At 45.6% G+C, this 19839-nt stretch overlaps 1 long non-coding RNA gene across 1 annotated transcript in view; it reads right to left on the reverse strand.

Annotated features, from left to right (window-relative positions):
• The window catches only part of LOC114898988, a 21219-nt gene continuing 1380 nt past the window's right edge, over window positions 1-19839 (reverse strand). Inside the window, exons 2-4 of the long non-coding RNA XR_003794496.1 lie at window positions 5509-5654; window positions 4022-4329; window positions 1-211 (exon numbers count right to left, since the gene is read on the reverse strand). This is a non-coding gene — a long non-coding RNA (uncharacterized LOC114898988). The remainder of the gene's footprint in view (window positions 212-4021; window positions 4330-5508; window positions 5655-19839) is intronic.

A 19839-nucleotide genomic window follows, 5' to 3' on the forward strand; every position in this document is an offset into this window, starting at 1 on the left:
CCATGGCCTTCTTTGCCTCTGCCCTCCTCCGACCTTCCACGGCGCTGCACCTGCCCCTTCCCCGGGCGGTCACCAGGGGCCCTGTCTCATGGTGATCTCCAGAGATGGCCAGCGGGTGCAGATCTCCGCACCACCTCTTTCTAACCGGGTGTGCTCTGGCAGGTGCAGCTCTTATTCTCACAGCTGCTGTGAGGATTACACAGGCTGGTACCTGTAAAGCAAATTAGGAAACACTCAGAAAGCTCCCTTTTAGTTTGCCCGCATTATTATCTCCTCCACCAGACTACACCCGCACAAAAATGCACAAGAGCAGGGACAGGCAAACTTCTGTAAAGAGCTAGAGGGTGAACATCATCAGCTTTGTGAGCCGTGTGGCCACTGTCACAGCTGTTCCACTCTGCTGTACAGGAGTAGCCAGGCACAGACACAGCTCGGTTCCAACAAACCTTCATTGATGGACACTGAAATTTGAATGTCATATACTTTTTACGTGTTACAAAATATTCTTCCTTTGAGTTTTCTCCCAACCATTTAAAAATATAAAGCTCATCGGCTGTACAAAACCAGGTGCAGGCTGGCTCCTGTACAGCCCGAGTCTGCCAACCACCACTCAAGACCAGCTTCTCTTTCTGCTACTCAGGGCGGGCCTCTCTCTCCTGGCTTCAGAGCTCAGATTTCCCCCAGATTCGGGTCCCAGCCTATGGCACATAAGCTCACGGTTTATGTGAGTAAAATGGATCCGACACCCAGAGCTTGTGATTTCTTGGTCTGCCGATCAATCCATTGATCCCTGCAGAGTGCAATGCCACGTCCCCCAAACCAGGTCGTTCTAAGGAACTACAGAGCCCACACAAAGGAGAGCCTAGTGCGCCCAGAGCAAGAACTGCCTGCCCAGTTTTCTGGTCATTTTGTTTTCATTCATGTCTCTTTTGGGTTCAGGGGCAGAGAAGGCAGGACAGAGGGAAGAGGGTAGGTGGGGAGCTGGCAGATGTGGGAGTGGGAGAAGTGCGGAATGAGGTCAGTGACTGAGTCCTGTTCTTGTCTGCCCTCGTTCTTCCTGGCTTTCCCTGAAGGTTTGTGCTCAGAGGCACCAGGGGTGAAGTGAGAGCTGCCAGTTTTGGCAGTGAGCTCAGAATTTCAGTTCTCTTGAGGGCCTTGCAGGAGGAAATTCCACAGGTGTGCCCTCTCTTATGTTGAGTGGTGAGGCCAGACTCGCCCTAAAGTTATCCTCAGAGCCCCGCCAGTTCCCACCAGTTCCTGTAACCATGCCAGCTGCCCAGCACCTGGCAGCAGGCCTCCAGGACTCCAGTCTTTACACACCCCACCTCTGCCCTTCTCTTTGTGGCCACCGGCCTGACCCTTCTGGGATCTCCCGAGGTGCCTGTTGGACCCTGAGGCTCACTGGGGAGAGCGAGGGGGGCAGAATGTCTATCTGGACCTGCATCTCTCGCTAAACCGTGTGAAAGGAAACGCCAAACATTCATCTAAGAGATGAATCTGTCCTAAGAAAACAAGACTCTTTTGAAGACAAGGCAGTGTGGAGGTAGGCACCTCTGAATAAAGCTCTTTGTATCGCTGTGGATGCCACAACAGGAAAATCACTGACTTTTGCTTCAGCGAAAGCCTGTGGCCTGGACTCAGCCTGGTGCCCCGCACTCAGCCTGGTGCCCCACCCGGGGCCAGTCCACACTGGGCAGAGGCCAAGGCCTGTGGCTCTGAGGACGGACCTGCAAGACTGTCCTCACCTCTCCCTTCTTAAAGGGCATTCGTTCTCTTCTGATTCTCTTCCCTTCCGAATCAGAATCTGTGCCCTGAGCCTGCTGGATGTCCTGGTGTCCACATTGAGAAACACAAACTCCACACGTGGCAGGGCCTGTGTTTATTTTTTTTTAAGCTTTTCTCTGGATGATGATAAACTATTTGCTTTTTCATGTCCTTTCCTCCACCTGTAAAGTCCTTAACTCCTGTCTCCCTGAAGAACTCTTATTCATCTTATTCAGCTCAAGTGGCCCCTTGTCTACAAAGTTTTCCCCGCCCCCTCCAAGAGGAGGCAACTTTCATCCTCACATCATTGCTTTGTACCACGAACTGTGCCGGGGCCTCATGTACATCAAGAACTCTGTGGAGTAGGTACTGTTTAATCTCACTGAGGCCCAGAGAGGCCAAGTAATTGCCCATGTCACACAGCTGTGCAGTAGCAGAATTAAGACCCGAATCCTGAACTGTCTGACTGTGGGTCCCAGGGCCCCATCACTGTGTGCCATCTCCTCTGTGCCAGCTCCCTGTTCTGCACATATTACTTTTACATCACGCTTTATGGATCTATCTCCCCATATGAGGCCAGGCTTCGCGGCAAACGGGGTTTGTGCAAAGATAATTTGTCTCTGTATTCCCAAAACCGAGAATAATGCTTGGCACTTAGCAGCTGCTGATTTATCTGACAGATGTTCTGAGTGGGCGACTGTGCCAGGAAGGACTGAATTCCTGCTCTCAAGGAGCTTAAACACACAAAGCAGGACAGGACATGGGACATACACATAAACAAATGTCTGAACCACAAGAGAGAACGTGATATGAGAGGGGAGGGAAAGTAAATGCTATGATGGTTTGGAGAAGGTCTGAGAAGGTGGTGGCATTAGAGCAGGACCCTGGAGCATGCTTAGGACTCGGAGATGTAGGGATGGGTGTGGGGGAAACTGGGGGGGGGTGCTCAGAGAAGGGAAGAGGTGGGCAAGCTTGCTCTTGAAGTCCAAATACCAGCTGACAAAGTGACAAATGCCTTCATGTCATCAAGGGAGAAAAGGGCCATTTCAGACTGTGTAGGAGCTGCTAGAAAAAGCCAGCCAGCAAACAGACAGTGAAGAAGAGCTGGTCGGGGCAGACCATGCTCCAATGTCTGAACAAAGACATTTTCCTAAGAGGACTACTGCAGCCAGCTTTTTTTTTTTTAAATTAATTAATTAATTTTATTTTTGGCTGCGCTGGGTCTTTGTAGCTGCGTGCGGGCTTTCTCTAGTTGTGGCGAGCAGGGGCTACTCTTCATTGCGGTGCATGGGCTCTAGGCACATGGGCTTCAGTAGCTGTGGCTTGTGGGCTCTAGAACGCAGGCTCAGTAGTTGTGGTGCATGGGCTTAGTTGCTCCGTGGCATGTGGGATCTTCCTGGACCAGAACTCGAACCCATGTCCCCTGCATTGGCAGGTGGATTCTTAACCACCGCACCACCAGGGAAGTCCCTGCAGCCAGCTTTAAATAACAAATCTTCTCTCATTAAAATAGTAACTCCCCCCCATTTATTCAGCACACGGTTTTTCTGATTCTCGTGACTGTGACTGGGGCAGTCGTCCCCATTTCACAGATAAGAAAATCGAGGTTCATATATCTAGCCCAGAATAAAAAGCCTGAGATTTAGAGTCAGCAGATCTTGGCTCCGGGGCTCACTCTTACTTTCTTGTACTGATAGCAGAACTTTTTTGGAAAATAATTTGTTAGAATTTATCAAGAGTCTAAAAATGTTCATATCCTTTAAACCAGTAATTCTACTTGTAGGAAGCTATCTAACAAAGTGATACTAAAGAGCTTAAGACACAAAGATGTACGTAAAATGTGAAAGCAGCCTAAATAGCTGGTTAATATACAGCCACTTAAAAATGATTACAACAATGTTCAATATCATAGAGGGAAATGTTTATATTAAAAGTGGTTATGAGAAAACAGCAGGTTATGAGAAACTAAAATTGCCTAGGTGGTAAGATCTGAACAATGTTAAAAAGATGCATGGAAAAAGAGTGGAAGAAAATGCACTTGCAACTGGTTTATTGGGGTATCTCATCCTGTATAAATGTGAATCCTTTTTTATATCTTTCAATAGCTGCCCTTAGTAACACCATGTCTAAGCCCTTTTTCTCACTGGGTAGCTTAATGACGGACACCATAGATTCTCAACTACTTTCAGAAATTAGAATAGTCTCCTTCTGGTTTTTCAGATTCATTTAAAATGTTTACACAAATAAAAATACTCACTTAAAAATGTCCAGGTCAAGCTCTCCTTCAAAGCTCTCGGCCTCCACTCCCAGGGAAGCTAGATGTGGCCATGGCCCTGGTGGCCTGAGTGGAGGGTGGTGGAAGGCGGTCTGTCCTCTGCCACATCCCCCCTGCTCCTGTCTGAGGCGGGGCTGTGGACAGGGGCCGGGAGGCCATGGGGAAGTGGCCATCTCTCTGTTGGTTGGCTGCTGCTCTTCAAGACTGACTGGCTGTTGTCTCTCTCTGTGTGGCAGCATCCAAAAATTGGCTCTCTTGTGCAGAACACTTCTGAATCTCAGCTTTCTTACCTGCAAAATGGAAAGAAAATGCACTCCCTTATGTGGGTGACGCGAAAACAGAGTAAGATAACATGACTGGGAACACTGTCAACTGTAAAGCACAATGTAAATGTCATTAGCTATTATTATTCCTTTGAGGAGCCTATTCTTTGAAACATCTACTGTTATTTGAAGTGGATACCTTTACTCGCAGAACGTAAAAACAGAACTGATGAATTTTCTCTCAGACCTACTGTTCTCCAGTCCCCTCACCTCAGTAAAGGGTAGCACGTACTCCTGGGGATACAGGCCAGGCCTCTGCAGGCAGCCCGGGCTCTCTCCTCCTCTCACACCCAACATTCATTCCACCTGCAGGCCCTGCTGGCTGTCCATTCAACCGTATCTGCAAGTCAAGTGCTCCTTCACTTCTGCTACTACCCCATCCAGGCCACCTCACCTCTCTCTGTCCTCCAGTTGGTCCCCCTTCCCCACCTTTGCCTCCCCGTGATCAGTCTCAGCAGCCAGAGTGAGTCTTTTTAGACATCAGTTGGTTCATGTTACTCTGGGCTCCATCTGACGGCTTTCTCTCTGACGGCTTTCCATCTCACTCAGAGCGAATCCAAATCCCTCACCGAAGTGTACAAGGCCCCTCATGACCTGGCCCCTGGTTCTCTCTCTGACCCTCCCTCCCTCGCCCGGCTCCAGACACAATGGTCTCCTTGCTGTTCCTCTCACAAGCAAGCACGTGCCTGCCTCGGGGCCTCTGCACTTGCTGTCCCCTGCCTGGAATATTTTTTCTCCAGGTAGTCACAAGGCTTGCTGCCTCACTTCAGCAGGGCTGTTCTCCCTGACCACCAAATTTAAAACGACGTACTCCTACCTTATCCCTTTCCCCTGATTCTTTTTCCTTCTTAGTACCTAGCACCCCTGACATACTATATACTTATATAAGTGTATGGTCTGCCTTCCCCCATTAGAATGCAGTACACTGTCCACCGCTCCATCCCCACCACCCTGCACAGAAATTAATTCCTTCCAAACAGTTCATTATAAGGACTGCTTCATAGTTATACCTGCCCAAGTCCAATGGCAATTTTCATGCCCTGGGGTTCTTCTGGATTGGGTTCCCTTCCTTGTGTATTGGGGAAACGCTATACCCTGAAAGGGAACAAAAGCCTATTCTCCATGTTCAGCTCAGCGTGCAATTACCCTGGCACTTGCGGCTTGGGGGTGGAGAGAAGAAGAGGGGCTCTGCCCTTAGCATCTGACCATCTTCAACCCTCTTCCAGACACCTGCAGCTGGCTGGAGTCAGGCGAGATGCATTCTGCCACAGCCCACTTTCTGGGAAGTTGTGCTGTGGAAAAGACAAATACATGTAAATAACCAAGAAATGTGATGGAAGGGGTGGACAGATGTGGGGAATTTATTATATTTACAGACAGTGGAGGGAGGAGCCCACACAGAAACATGCACCGAGTTCCACAGAGTCATTACTTGTCTTTAGAGCTAGGAGGTGGGGTCATGTATCCCACATGGGACCATGAACTCTGGGGATGCTCTCACCTACGTTCACCACCCTCCTGGCCTCAATTTTCATGGAGGCTGAGATAAAACTCTGTAGCCCCTCTGCTTGCCTGGTGACCATGTCTGACCCCAGGCTGCTTTGTCTTAAGGGGAGAAGGAGCCCATCTCTATTGTCAGTATAGGCCCCAATCCCCACACAACGACCAGCTCATTTACGGGCCCATGTGGTCTTCCAGTGCTGAGGCCTCAACCCTGCCCTCCTGACTTTGTGGGCAGTGGCCCACCTTCCCTGTCCCTTACCCAGAAAGCTACCCTTCCCAGAACGGTTCTCAAGCTGCTCTTCTCCTACTGAGACCTGCCTGGACTAGCCCGGGCACTTCACAACAATGTTCTACTTTCCCTTGGCAGAACTTGGCTCTGGCTCCAGTCTTACGCCACCAGAGGCACCTGTATGCAGCTGCCCAGGAGTGGCCAGCAGGGGGAGCCAGGAAAATCCAGACTCTGCAGCTGGACAGAAGCAGTGGCGAGGCTCAGGTAAGTTCCTCCTCATTTAACATACACAGAACCAAGTGCACTGTTAAAACAGCTGAGTGTGAGGTTCAGGTGAGTGGAAAGCCAAACAGAATACATCCAGTCAGTCATCAACAACTCGTTATTAAGCACCTTCTACCTGCCAGCCTAGACCCTCATATAGAGAAATTCTTAGCCTCCAACGTAAGGGTTGATGACCTGGGAGAGCTGATGAGAGGAGGTCCAGGCACTGGGAACACAGGGAAGAGGCATGACAGGTTCCCAGGACACCGGGAGTGGGAGGCACAAAAGAACAGAGTTTGAGGCCAAAAAATTCCTGTGATTCTGCCAGTACAACAACACTGCCAGAGAGAGAACGACAGGCCCAATGAAGCTGCTAAAACCAATCTAAATGAGAGCTCACATCCTAACATCTGAGGGAAACCACTTCAAGAATAAGTAGAAACTGAAAACTTGATCAATATACTAATTTTAGTTCAAAATAATCCAGTGGGGAGAGGGAGCGAAAGGGGGTAGAGATGAAACACGATTGGCCATGTATTGATAATTCCACAAGCTGGGTGACAGGTACCTGGTAATTCATTACATTATCCTCTCGACTTCTGCATCTGTTTGAAAATTCCCATAGGAAAAGTTTATATATACCAACAAATTGGTCAATAACCGCTAGAGCCAAGTTTCACAGAAGATACCCTATTTGTTATGGGAGAAAACTGGGCATCTCTGCTCATCCAAAATGCCTAAAGAGCTCAGGACACCCTGAAGCTGTGAACTTTCTCTCCTGCCCCTCCTCTCACAGGTCTGCTGCCAGAGCCAATGATCTTGATCTGTTAAAAAGCAGCACAATGCGTGCAAGTCATTTCACTGGGTCTCCTTACCTGGTTATTCACAAGAGCAGGGAAGAAGAAACTCAAGACCTCCCCTGGGGAGACTACTGAAATGTAAATTCTATCTTCTGTTGCCCAATAGGAAAGGAGTGTTTGGTTAGGATGACAAGAGGAGAATCCATGGGAGTGAGGGATGAATTCTGTTCCTAGTAGCACTGTGTGGTCACTGGGCAACCTGAACAAGTCCCATTCTCTCTGGGAGCTCCTCCTTTCTAAAGACAGGGACATATTGCATATGGAAACAGCACTTGTAGGTGCTTGTTTTGGCAGCACGAGAGAAGTTCAAAAGATAGTTTTTTCCCATGTGTCTCCTCAGCAGTATGACATCTCAGGGATAGTAATTTACAAAAAAGTATACAGCAGATCCTAAGGCTGGTGCCACTCCTGACCTCTGGAGAGCTCTGGTTCAAGAAAGAGGTCAGAAATTCAATTCACAACTGGCAGGAAGTACTGGGTCTGGGCTGAGGCAGGTGGGAGTGGTCCTCCAAGTTTCTGTGAGCATGAATTAAAAAACTCAGCCAGCATTCCCTGACATCCAGCGGGTGAGGCTTGATAGCTAATGAGTCTGGGTCCAGAAAAAACAGTGCAAACAAGGCTATCTAAAAGGGTAAAAACCAACCCAGAAAACAGGGTGACATAAGAGTTTGACAAAAGCAAGCACAGGGCTTCCCTGGTGGCGCAGTGGTTGAGAGTCCGCCTGCCGATGCAGCGGACACGGGTTCGTGCCCCGGTCCAGGAAGATCCCACATGCCGCGGAGCAGCTGGGCCCGTGAGCCACGGCCGCTGAGCCTGCGCGTCCGGAGCCTGCGCGTCCGGAGCCTGTGCTCCACAACGGGAGAGGCCACAACAATGAGAAGCCCGCGTACCGAAAAAAAAAAAAAAAAAAAAGCAAGCACAGCACAGTAAGGCAATAAAACAAACACCTCATAATTATTTTAAATGACAAGGGTACTAATTATATAAATGATCCACGCAGAAGTACATGCTCCAAAAAAAAAAAAATGAAAATACAAAATACTAATCACAATACACAAATGTACTACATATCAGAAGCACATCTAGGGTAATAAAAGTAGAGCATTCACAAAGTTATATTAATAAAAATAATATGGTGCTGGCATAATGATAAACATATATATCACTGGAACAGAATTGAGAGTCCAGAAATAAATTCATACATCTATGGTCATTTGATTTTTTTTTTTTTTTGTGGTGGTCATTTGATTTTTGACAGGGATACCAAGACCATTCAGTGGGGAAAGGATAGTCTTTCAACAAATGGTGCTGGGACAGCTAGATATACACATGCAAAATATAACACCAAAAAAAAAAAAAACCCCCCCACAAAATATAACACCAAAAGCACAAGCAACCAAAGAAAAAACAGATTAACTAGACTTCATCAAAATCAAAAACTTTCGTGCATCAAAGGACTATCAAGAATGTGAAAACACAACTCACAGATGGGAAGAAAATATCTCATATATCTGATAAAAGTCTATTATCCAGAATATATAAAGAACTATCACAATACAGACAAACAAACCAATTAAAAAATGGGCAAAGGACTGCAATAAATGTTTCTCCAAAGAAGGTAAACAAATGGCCAAAAAGCACATGAAAAGATGTTCAACATCTTTTCATTAGTCATTAGGAAAATGCAAATCAAAACCACAATGAGATATCACTTTTCCCCACTAGAATGGCAATAATTTTAAAAAGGGGAGGGGGGATAACAAGTGTTAGCAAGGATGTGGAGAAGTTGGAACTCGTGTTGGAACTCGTGGGATGCAGAGGTGCAGCCACTGTGGAAACAGTCTGATAGGTTCCTCAAATGGTTAAACTCAGAGTTACCCACAATTCCACTCCCAGGTATACACTCCCAAAGAACTTAAAACAGGTATCAAACAAAAACCTGCACATGAATGTTCATAGCAGCATTATCCATAACAGCCAAAAGGTGGAAACGACCCAAATGTCCACCAACTGATGAATGGATAAACAGAATGTGGTATAACCATGCAAAATGAGGTTATTCAGCCGTAAAAAGGAATGAAACACTGGTACACTCTACAACATAGATGAATCTCGAAAACATTATGCCTAGTAAAAGAAGCCGGAAACAAAAGGTCAAACTTCGTGGGATTGATATGAAATGCCCAGAATAGGCAAATCCATAGAGACAGAAAGTAGAGCAGGGGTTGCCGGAGGATGAGGACCAGGGAGGATGGGGGGTGGGGTGGGTGACTGCCAGCAGGTAGTAGGCTTCTTTTTGGAGTGATGAAGATGTTCTGGAATTAGAGAGAGGTGTACAACCTTGTGAACACACTAAAAACTGCCGAATTGTACACTGTAAAATGGTGAATTTTATGGTACCTAAATTATAGTTCAATTAAAAAAGTAGAGCATTTTTTTATTGTTAAATTTACTTAATTTCATTATTAAGTTTTGTTTTTAAATGTGTCTGTCTTGGGGCTTCCCAGGTGGCGCAGTGGTTGAGAGTCCGTCTGCCGATGCAGGAGACACGACTTCGTGCCCCGGTCCCGGAAGATCCCACATGCTGCGGAGCGGCTGCGCCCGTGAGCCATAGCCGCTGAGCCTGCGCGTCCGGAGCCTGTGCTCTGCAACGGGAGAGGCCACAACAGTGAGAGGCCCACGTACCGCAAAAAAAAAAAAAAAAATGTGTCTGTCTTGATGGCGCAGGACATACTGACATTTGAAGGCTTGTGTGCCCCGCTCTGCAATGTATTCGCCACCATCAGTTCCTACCTCATCCTCAATCTCCAGCTGCAAACCGATCCTCTAGCCGTTACCTGAACACAGACTGCCAAGCTCTTCCAGGCTCCAGCACCTGTACTCATGCTATTCCTTCTGCCTGGAAACTTGTTGCCTCTGTCCACCTCATTCAATCCCATCTTGTCTTTCTTTTTTTTTAAAAGAAAAAAAAAATTTTTTTTTTTGGCCGCACTGAGCAGCTTGCGGGATCCTAGTTCCCTGACCAGGGATAGAACCCGAGCCCCTGGCAGTGACAGCGCCAAGTCCTAACCACTGGACTGCCAGGGAACTCCCCCATCTTGTCTTTCAATACCAAACACAAACATTACTGGCACCTTGAAGCTCCTCTGACTTCGCCCTGCCCCAGCTCGGAAGATGTTCCTTTCTCTGTACATTCCTCTACAGTGGCATTTCTTATATTATATTGTAATGGTTTGGTCCCATGTTAGTCCTCTTCTCCACCCCAGACTAGGACCCCAAGGAGGCACAAATTTCCTCTTCCATCTTGAACACCAGTATAGTGTACCATCCCTATCTTACAGATAAGTAGACAGGTTCAGAAAGGTTGAGTAACTTCCCCAAGATCATTAGACTTGTTAAAGGATGGAGTTGAGGAGCTGAGATCAGAACTGGACCATCTCAGATCCAGGGTTCTCCCTATCAGCACAGTGAGGTGGTTATTAGCAAAGGCTATGGGATCAGACTGCCTGGGTACATAGCCTGGCTCTTCCACTTATCTTGTGGCTTTAGGCAAGTTACCTAACCTCTTTATGATTGTTTCTTCATTTATAAAACGAGGATAATAGTCCTACACACAGGATTTTTATGAAGAATAGATGAAATAGTATATATAAAAGCACTTAGAACACTACTTGGCACATACTAAAGTGCTCAATAATGTAAGTTATGATGTTTATTACTGTCCCACATCGACCTACTGTTTGGTAAACACTGGATGGCTGTGCATCATTCTATGCAGGGATTTCTGGGTTATCCGTCCCACTGCCAAGTCAGGAATCCAGAGAGCGGATGTTAAAGCTCCAACAAGTAAATATACTACAGTGATAATACTTTGATCTTTTTAAGGCTCTTTGGGTTGACCATGGCCACAAAATAGAGAGGAAACCAAGTATTTTCTACCCCATTTCTAGATAATTTGGATTTTCTTAAACCACCCAGCATAACCAGAGAAAAATCAGAGGCTCGGCTGGGCTTCAGCTTCTAATCCAAGATGGCGGCAGTAACAACAATAATATTAATGATAATAGCTCTTAATACATATGAAGCATTCTTCTAAATGCTTTACATATATTAACAACGTCACATTTATTGGAGCAGATTTTCCTACTATAGCCAAGAGAAAAGAAAGTCAGAGTAAATAGCAGAGTAAAATGGCTGATGGCAGAGCCACTCTGGGAATGGGAAGATTTCTCATAAATCTGATGACTTGTGAAGGTGACAAAAGGCCTCTCAGTGTTGAAAAGGACAAGCTCCTAGAAAGTGGAAATGCCCCTCCACTGCCTGGGCAGCAACAGCCTGGCTGCAACTGGGTGGAATTTCTACTTCTAATATCAGGACAATAAGGAAGCTGCTGCCAATACTGCATAAAATTCAAGAACATTAAGCGGTGATGGCTGAGTTCCAGCTGAGCCATTAAGGTAAATGTAGAAGAAAGTGCCAGGTAGAAATATCACTGGAAACTCACAGAACACATTGAGTGTTTGAAGCTGGTACTTAACCTCCTATTGTTGAAGTCAGGGTCTTGCCATGATGGGGCCAAACCGAGTCCACTTATGACTCCCCCCTAACACGCACGTTTCTGTTATCTGGGCTTCACAGTAGTAAGATGTTCATTCCCCTCATCCTTGCGTTTCCTTCCAGCCACAGTCACTCTACGATCGTGTTTGGGATTTTTTCTTCTTCTTGGTTCATTTTACTGTAAGAGTCTGAAGATTATATATCACAACTTTTTTTTTTAATATTTCTGGACATAAAAATTCTTTATAAAGGATATTTCTTAAGAGGAGATGGGATAGAGTTACCTGTGGGAAAAGGTGGGTGAAGAGAACAGTGTGTATGATGGTGTAGAATGGGAGAGGGAAAGGAGGGAACTGAGGGTAAAAGGAAGAGCGGCCCCTGACACAGGAGATGCTCAACAACTGTTTGCTGACTGAGAGAATGAACAGCAACAGTGGAGTGAAATACCAGGATTCAAATTGTTCCACCTCTTGAATTTTTTTTTTTTTTTGCGGTACGCGGGCCTCTCACCGCTGTGGCCTCTGGTTGCGGAGCACAGGCTCCGGACGCGCAGGCTCAGCGGCCATGGCTCACGGGCCCAGCCACTCTGCGGCATGTGGGATCTTCCCGGACCGGGGCACGAACCCGTGTCTCCTGCATCGGCAGGCGGACTCTCAACCACTGCGCCACCAGGGAAGCCCTGAATTTTTTTTAAAATGTAGTATCTTCATTTTGTCTTTTTAAAAAAATATTTATTTATTTGGGTGCACCGGGGCTTATTAGATCACTCCCTAACACCATACACAAAAATAAGCTCAAAATGGATTAAAGACCTAAATGTAAGGCCAGAAACTATGAAACTCTTAGAGGAAAACATAGGCAGAACACTCTATGACATAAATCACAGCAAGATCCTTTTTGACCCACCTCCTAGAGAAATGGAAATAAAAACAAAAATAAACAAATGGGACCTAATGAAACTTCAAAGCTTCTGCACAGCAAAGGAAACCATAAACAAGACCAAAAGACAACCGTCAGAATGGGAGAAAATATTTGCAAATGAAGCAACTGACAAAGGATTAATCTCCAAAATTTACAACCAGCTCATGCAGCTCAATAACACAAGAACAAACAACCCAATCCAAAAATGGGCAGAAGATCTAAACAGACATTTCTCCATAGAAGATACACAGATTGCCAACAAACACATGAAAGAATGCTCAACATCGTTAATCATTAGAGAAATGCAAATCAAAACTACAATGAGATATCATCTCACACCAGTCAGAATGGCCATCATCAAAAAATCTAGAAACAATAAATGCAGGAGAGGGTGTGGAGAAAAGGGAACACTCTTGCACTGCTGGTGGGAATGTAAATTGGTACAGCCACTATGGAGAACAGTATGGAGGTTCCTTAAAAAACTACAAATAGAACTACCATATGACCCAGCAATCCCACTACTGGGCATATACCCTGAGAAAACCATAATTCAGAAAGAGTCAGTACCAAAATGTTCATTGCAGCTCTATTTACAATAGACAGGAGATGGAAACAACCTAAGTGTCCATCATTGGATGAATGGATAAAGAAGATGTGGCACATATATACAATGGAATATTACTCAGCCATAAAAAGAAACGAAATTGAGCTATTTGTAATGAGGTGGATGGACCTAGAGTCTGTCATACAGAGTGAAGTAAGTCAGAAAGAGAAAGACAAATACCGTATGCTAACACATATATATGGAATTTAAGAAAAAAAAATGTCATGAAGAACCTAGGGGTTAAGACAGGAATAAAGACACAGACCTACTAGAGAATGGACTTGAGGATATGGGGAGGGGGAAGGGTAAGCTGTGACAAAGCGAGAGAGTGGCATGGACATATATACACTACCAAACGTAAAATAGATAGCTAGTGGGAAGCAGCCGCATAGCACAGGGAGATCAGCTTGGTGCTTTGTGACCACCTAGAGGGGTGGGATAGGGAGGGTGGGAGGGAGGGAGACGCAAGAGGGAAGAGATATGGGAACATATGTATATGTATAACCGATTCACTTTGTTATAAAGCAGAAACTAGCACACCATTGTAAAGCAATTATACTCCAATAAAGATGTAAAAAAAAAAAAATTTATTTATTTGGCTGCACCGGGGCTTAACTGCGGCATGCGTGATCTTTAGTTGCAGCATGCGGGATCCAGTTCCCTGACCAGAAAGCAAACCTGGGCCCTCTGCATTGGGAGCGTGGAGTCTTAGCCACTGGACCACCAGGGAAGTGCCCCACCTTTTGAATTTTGATATTTTCCCAGCTACCTTGTTATTCCCACATCCAGGATAGATTTAACAGATAAACACCTGATTTACATATTGTAATGCTAACTACAATCACATATAAATTAAAAGTAATTCATGGTAAACACCACGATCAGGGCTTGGCACACCTGAAATACACAGATGAATGTTTTTACATTTTGAAGACACAGCAAAGATTACGGCAAAAGCGCTGCCTCCCTAAAGTCAGCCCACAGAGCCCATCACTCCATATGACTGCCTAGACTATGCCTAGCAACTGGCCAAGGTCAATGGCTCCAGCTCCAAACCCAGGCCTTTCCTTTCCCGCTCCCTCTCCCTGACAGCTTACAGCTCCTGGGCTCCACCTCTGACCTCCCCTGTTTACGGCGAATGCTCTTGATAAGCTCTGAAGTCTGGATTTGAGGCCTGGTTCCTTACCTCCAGCACCTGGCCTCATGGAGTTCACACACCCTCACCATGCTCATGAATTCTAAGGCTGCACCCAAAGCTCCTTTGTGCCTTCTTGCCAGCCTGCCTTTGTTCTAGTAGTTTCCTAGCTCATCCCCCCTCACCTGGGTCCTACTCAGGTTTTCCTGTCTAGTTGGCCAACACGGGTCCCATGTCAAACTGCTTGCTGGGCACTTCCACACACACCCCTTGCCCCCATGTCAAATTCAAAACCACAGAGGCCAGGCCCATGACACATCCCCAAATCAGCTCCCCTTCTAAACCTCCTTGGCACGGCTACTGACACAATGGATGCACCACCACTTGGAAACCCACCTGACAGTTCACTGGGTCCAGTGTCTGCCTTGCCCATGACCCTTCCAGCCACCCCAGGTCCTCCTCACTCAACTTCCTGAAGGAGCTGTCTGTTCTCACATCTCCCTTCATCATCTCCTTTTCCTTCCATAATCCATTAATTTAGCCCCAGCCCCCAAGCTCCCAAATCCTTCCTGACAAAGTCACCAATGGCCTTCTTGCTGCTACAACCAATGTATTCTTCTTCTTCTTCTTTTTTTAAAAATTACTTATTCATTTATTTATTTGGCTGCGCCTGGTCTTAGATGTGGCACGCAGGATCTTCGTTGCGGCATGGGGGAATATTTAGTTGCAGCATGCGAACTCTTAGTTGCAGCATGTGGGATCTAGTTCCCTGACCAGGGATCGAACCGGGGCCCCCTGCATTGGGAGCATGGAGTCTTAGCCACTGGACCACCAGGGAAGTCTTAGCCACAGGACCACCAGGGAAGTCCCCAGTGTATTCTTTTTAGCTCTTCTCTTACTTGACCCTTCTGGCAGCATTTAGCGATGTGGGCCCCTCCCTCCTTCCTGAAACAGCTTCCCGAACCCACACTCTCCTGGTTGCCAGTTACGCACCTTTGGCCACATTTTCTCAGCCTTCCCCCAGCCTGCTTTTCTTCCGGCTCCTGATCTCAGCGAGTGGCACCACCACCTGACGAGCTCCCACACCAAAGCCAGCCTCCTTAGGTCTTTCTGCTTGTTCCCGACACCCCCTCGGTCACAGAGTCCTGCTCACTCTTCTTCATCAGTGCGTTGCCTCTCCTCAGCCTCACTGCCTACATTTACGGAGCACAGACTATGAGCTGGACAGGTGTGTTCTAAGTGTTTTAATCCTCACAACAAGCCTCTAAGGTAAATTTTATTATCATCTCCAATTTCAGATTAGGAAACAGAGACACAGGGTGGTTAAGTAACTTGCATGAGGTCACACAGCTACTAAGTGGCAGAGCAGGATTCAAACCCAGGTGACCTGACCTAATTCTGGATCCAGGCCCACTGTTCTCTCACCTAGATCACTGCAGCTGTCTCCTTGCGGTCTTCTGGCTCTGACTTGGCTTCCTCTAATCCTCCACACTGTGGCCTGACTCAACTCACTAAGACAACAGTCTGACTCTTTACTAGATCTGCATGGCCTTCAGGATAAGTCCACATTCAGGGACCTCCGTAACCTGGTCAGCAAGTGTTCCCCTCTTTGGCTTCATGCGTTTGTTTCTTGGCCTCACTTTAATCACCACCCTGAAAGCTCCACTAGCCACGGTGACAGCCTCCACTGCCAGCCTTCTGCACATCGTCTGACCTGCCAAGAACACTAACTCCGGACTTCCCTGGTGGTGCAGTGGTTAAGAATCCACCTGCCAAGGCAGGGAACACGGGTTTGATCCTGGGTCCGGGAAGATCCCACATGATGAGGAGCAACTAAGCCCGTGCGCCACAACTACTGAGCCAGTGCTCTAAAGCCCACGTGCTGCAACTACTGAAGCCCGTGTACCTAGAGCCCGTGCTCTGCAACAAGAAAAGCCACTGCAATGAGAAGCCCGCGCACCGCAACAAAGAGTAGCCCCTGCTCACCACAACTAGAAAAAGCCTGAGTGCAGCAACGAAGACCCAACGCAGCCAAAAAAAAAAAAAAAAAAAGGACACTTAACTCTTTGCCCTTCAGATTTTACTTTTTCTGATAATCCTTTTCTGACCTCTTGAAACTAGGCCATATGCCCCTCCTGCGAGCCCCTGTAGCCCCCAATGGTAATCCCTACTGTAGCATTGATTTCTCTGCGTTGTTTTTCCTGTCCACTGGTACCTGCTCTATCACAAGACTGTGAACTTCTCAAGAACAAGGACCTGGTTAGGGTCACTGTTGTATCCTCAGTACTCGGCTTAGTGCCTGCCTGTGCACAGCATTTAATAAATAATCAGTGAATCAATAAACCTTTATTTTTTGTGTCATACTCTTTAACACCTACTTATAAATGCCCTATATTGCTTTTATTTTCATATGTGTTAGCCTGATCTTTATAACCAGATTGCAAGTTTCTGGAAGATAGCAAATGTGCTCAGTACTTCTAAGTCAGAGGTTACTGACACAAAAACTGACACATTATTAAAAACTAATAATTGTTCAGGGCTCAATGAATGTCAACAATCCAAAGATGTAGGTACTATTTTTCTCTCTCTCTCCCTCCGTATGAGGAAACTGAGTCAGGGAGTTTAGTAGCTTCCCTAAGATGACACAGCTAGTAAGCGACAGAGCTGGGATTTGAATCCTGACATTTGTGCCTGTATTCTCAATCCCTATAATCAGAGGCTGAGGAAACTTGGAATTACAGATGTTAAGTAATTTACCCAAGGTCATACTGTAGTGCTGGGACTGGGACCCAGGTCTTCCCAAAGCCTGCACTCTTAATTACACTGCTTCTTTTGCTTAAATAAACGTGCTAAAGCTCATACTGGGTGTTGATAAATTTTGAAAGCTGCAGATCCAGTTTACTGAGATTGGAGAATATTAAATTCCCTTCCAAAAGAAGCATAATTGTAGCTTACCGAGTTAATTTACCTTAAACATCGCCAGCCTAGTCTTACCAGCCAATTAAGTTTATGGTCTCTACTTCTCTCCCTTCAATGCTGAAGGCTGTTTTCCTCAATGTGAAAGCCTTGTTTTCTAAGACTGGCCTCTAACTCAAAATCAGCCCTCATTCAGGAATTTACTCTTCCCTTTATTTCCCAAAACCAGTGATGTGATTGATGTTCCCAAGTTCCCTGCTCTTGTGGCCCCTCATCTCCCCAACGTGGAATGTCTTGTTTCTGAAAGTAGCCTGTGATCCACAAACCTTCTTGGCTGTTTTATTGCTTACCCTTAAAAAATTACTATTCTCTGTCAGCTTAGACTCTTTTCCTCACATACTCTGCTTTTTCCCTTTATTGCAAACATTTATTAAACACTTAACTACGTACTAATATGGACATAATCTAACTCACTGAAGGCCATACTTTAGAAACGGCCTTGAAGTTTAGATCTTTTGACTGGACTATGATTTCCTTAACAAACTTCATAAAACCATCTCCTGCTCAGTTTGCAATTGTACACCCAAATATCTCTCAGCAAAATCTCAGTGGCCACTTCCACAGCACATACTATGGAGAGAATATCGGGAGTCAACTCATTAGATCTTACCACGAAGAATTTTTTACCAACACCTTGGCCCTTTTGCTGACAAAAGGATTCTTAAGCCTTTTAACAGCGTTATGGCTTCCTTAGAGCTCTTCTACGTTCAAAATGAACTGTCCAGCTTTCTTGGGTAATGCTCTGGAGGCTCTTTCCTGAACTAACTGTACAGCTTTGTCTCTCTGGATTAAGCACTGATTTAATATGAAACCAACAGTTAAACATCTCTGAAATAGTAAAATATGATTATATTTCACAACGTTGTCTTCAGGATATAAACAATCCAAAGTGACTATTTGGGTAGTGCTGTATCACATTATTATTGTAGTAATATTTTCAGAAGAAATCTTAAGTTTAGAATAACTATAGGCCATAAAATATGGACATATTGCACTAACACATGAAGCAAAGTTCAAATTTGTATTCTAAGAAAAAGACCAAAACATCACCAATGATGATGACAGGCACATCTCTGAACTTGATCTGATTTCCTTGAGGAAGGAAGGTACTGAACCGGTTGTAACAGAATATGCCTTTGAAGGATTGAGCAACAAGTCCGTCATTCTCGAAAAAAATCAAATCATCCTGATAAATGTCTTAGTTATAAGGGAGAAAAAGCAGAGATGACTAAGCTGATAAAAATCTCCTCTGGCCTGTCTTATATCTCTTCCAGGCAGTGCTGTTCCTCAAAAGACACACGGCACAAAATATGATTTTGCTGTTATATCAAAGTGTGTAAGTTAGGGAAGATAGCAGTTTTTTAAACAGAAAATTAGATGATAACAGCAACAGGTAAAGAAGCTTTGGGCTTCTGAGGAGGAAGTCCTGGCACCCCTACATAGGCACAGTAGATAAACTGAAAACGGTACAAGTGCTGGTCTGAGTACAGCCTGTCTCTATTGTAATCAGAAGGAAGAGTATTACAATCCAGCAGAAGTAGCCGTTCAAAGTCTAAAGAGGAGCATTTCATCAGACAATAATTGAGCACTCACTGCATACAAAGGCAACAGATTAGGTGCTGAGGGATCCAAAAGAACCCCCTGCTTCTCTGAAATTAGAACTGTATTCTCATTTTCTCAAGCCAATGTATTTTATGTAATGAAACAAAATATGCATCATAGATCTCTTGCAGTGGTGTAAGAGTATTCAGGACCTGCAAGGAAAACTGTGCAAAGAACCTTCCCCTTCAGTCTTTTCCCTATAGAAATATCCTACTGGTTCCCTGAAAATAGTGTAAGCTTTCTTTAGCAAGTGAAATACCACCCTGTTACTCTCTCCCTCTTACCCTGTTTCACTTTTTTTCATAACACTTAAGGCCGCTTGACATTTTATAGATTTGTCATCTGTCTTTCTCAACTAGAATGTAAGCTTCATGAAGGCAGAGATTTCAAAATATTTTGTTCGCAGATATATTCTCAGTATCTCAGTATCCAGAGCTATATCTAGGGCTTCCCTGGTGGTGCAGTGGTTAAGAATCCACTTGCCAGTGCAGGGGACATGGGTTCGAGTCCTGGTCCGGGAAGATCCCACATGCTGCGGAGCAACTAAGCCCGTGCGCCACAACTACTGAGCCTGCGCTCTAGAGCCTGCGCTCTAGAGCCTGCGAGCCACAACTACTGAGGCTGAATGCTACAACTACTGAAGCCCGCGTGCCTAGAGCCCGTGCTCCGCAACGAGAAGCCACCACAATGAGAAGGCCGCGTACCACAACAGGGTAGCCCCCACTCGCCACAACTAGAGAAAGTCCACACGCAGCAACGAAGACCCAATGCAGCCAAAAATAAATAAATAAATTAAAAGAAAAAAAAGAACTATATCTAGCATGTA

This window comes from Monodon monoceros, unplaced genomic scaffold, assembly GCF_005190385.1.
Source record: "Monodon monoceros isolate NGI ecotype Baffin Bay Population unplaced genomic scaffold, NGI_Narwhal_1 Super_Scaffold_1, whole genome shotgun sequence".
NCBI classification, from domain to species: Eukaryota; Metazoa; Chordata; class Mammalia; order Artiodactyla; family Monodontidae; genus Monodon; species Monodon monoceros.